Below are 2,618 nucleotides of genomic sequence, written 5' to 3'. Positions count from 1 at the left end.
AGATCAGCCTCCCTGCCACAAATGATGCCGATTGCGTTTCTGAGACTAGGGAAGGTAGCAATACCTTCAAACGTTGACACAAAACCTTCGAAATAATTTTATACCCTACATTACATAAACTAATAGGTCGCAACTCCGTCATCCTTGTAGGCCTCTCTGTCTTTGGAATCATACAAATATTAGTAATATTTAAACTTGTATCCATTTCTCTAGACACCAAAAATTCATTCACCATCGCCACCAAATCTCTCTTAATAATATGCCATGAATGTTGAAAAAAAAAAGCTGTTTATGTAAAAATTCATTGACCTGATTCATTTTGCAAAATCATATATGATATTGACTAAACTATTTTATTGTGATATTTAGATTTTGATGAACATTTCACTATGCCACCTGAAAAAGATATAGTGAATAAAAAAGAAAGAACTAAAACTAGTTAATAAGATTTGATATTAATTTATGTTTGTTATCAAAAATCTATTACAATCTTAATGTTTATTTTTTCTTTATTTTGATTTAAAATTAAATTTTATTATTGACATCAGATATCTAAAACTTATGAGATTTAAGTCTTGCTATGTTTTATTATATGTTATCATTCCAAAGTTTTTTACAAAAAGATTATTAAATGGTTTTTATTATTTATAATATTTTATATGTAAAATGAAAATAAAATAAAAAAGCAAATTTAAATATTTTCTATATATTTTAAGGAAATGTAAGATTACTCCTATTTTTTAATAACTAATATATATTTATGTATTAAAATTAATTAATTTATTAAACTGTGGTTCGTGTGAGTCGACCCAAATAACTGGGTGACCTGGAAAGTTATCCAGATCAGTTTAAAAACGTTGATAAAAGGATAACAATGCAGACAACTAAAAGTGTTCTCTCTTCTCTGTGTAAACAAAAAATAAACGGGAGAAAAAACTGAGAATGTTATAAATCAATTGGTGGATGTCTATAACCGGCCCAGTCCATAACCGGCTCATACACGTAGAAAGAGACGGTCCAACCCTAGAGAGAGAGAGGCGGCCGCGAGACTTGGAGAGGAGAGAGAGCTGAGGCGGCTACAACTTGTCTATTTCCTAATTCGTTTATGTTTATGATTTGTAATCTTTCCTATTATTGTATTTCCATTTATCTCTCCTGTAACCCCTATATAAAGGGAACACTTATTCATTAATAATATATAGAAACTTACAGCTCTAAATCCTAAATTTCACAACACGTTATCAGCACGATAGCCTCTAACACCCTGAGCCTAAAACCAAATCGCTAAACCCTAAAACCCTAAATGAAAAGGAATCTGCCTTGGAACTTCGAAGAGGCAGTTCTCCCAAACCGTGAGGACCCAGAAAATGATCAAGATCTCAAATCGAAGCCCTGGCCGAGACGAATCAGTCAGTGCAAACCGCTTGTCGATCTGACCACCGACGCGCCCTCACGCACAGATACAGTGTGCACCGATTTGCTTGGAACCCTAATCCGAACCCGACGATACCGACGAATCCTAATCCGTTCGCGACTCCGTTCCAGCTCGCGTCCAAGACAGCTCGTGTACATCTCGCGTCCCAGCAAACAACTAAACTAAAGGTATTTCGAATTCTAAGAACATAATGAATCGAATTTGGTTGATTGTAAAGAATGAAACCCTAAAATATAATCTCTGAGATGAAAGCCATAGGATAATTGATCAATCCTTAAGCGAGTAAATCGAAGCTCTATAAGTTTGATCCCCAAACCCTAAAAATCGATATTGATCCATTGATCAATTAAAATCAGAATCTTAAAGGTTTTGAATCTCAAATCAAATCCCTTTGATCTAAGATCAAATTTTCGAAATCCCTAAACCCTAATTCGAAAGCTATTGATTAATTAAAACTGATTGATTTATTGATTGAGATTGAATTTGATCATCCTAAAATTGAAATTGCTTGTTAATAAAATCGAAACCCTAAAACCGTAATTCTAAAAATCGATTTTGATTGTTTGAAATTGAACATTGATTGGTTGATTTGATCACCTAGAACTATTGTTAGGATTGTTCAAACTCGAATCTGATTGTTTGGCTTGTTTAAACTAAAACCCTAATGACCTAGTTTAGATTATTTTAAAATCGAAATCTGAAACTACATATTAGGTTAAACTGTTCTAGACTTGATCATACTCGTGGCCGTGTGGCCTTGTTGCATTCATACCATAACTTAATCACATTGATTGATTGCAATTACACTTAGAACTTATTCTAGGAATAGTGTTGAATTGAATCAAATAGCTGTGTGGCCTGATCTTTGCTTGGCTGATAGGTTTGCTTGTTTTGATTACATCATGAACTGATTTAAACAAACCATGTTAGGATTGCAATTACACGACAAACTAAATGCATAAAAACGAACTAGTTTGCATCCATGGCCGTGTGGCTTGCTCATTGGCCGTGAGACATAGATCTTGGCTGTGAGGGCTTGTTTGATTGTTTGAACATAAAACCCTAATCGTTTAAACATTAAAAAATATTTCTAAAAGTTCTAAAAATATTAATCTATAACTTCAGATGTCGAAAATCAACAACCTTGATTTCGCTGCCCTAAATCTATCTGGAGATAATTACA

This window comes from Brassica oleracea, chromosome C4, assembly GCF_000695525.1.
Source record: "Brassica oleracea var. oleracea cultivar TO1000 chromosome C4, BOL, whole genome shotgun sequence".
NCBI lineage: Eukaryota > Viridiplantae > Streptophyta > Magnoliopsida > Brassicales > Brassicaceae > Brassica > Brassica oleracea.
This window is presented reverse-complemented; position numbering follows the sequence as displayed.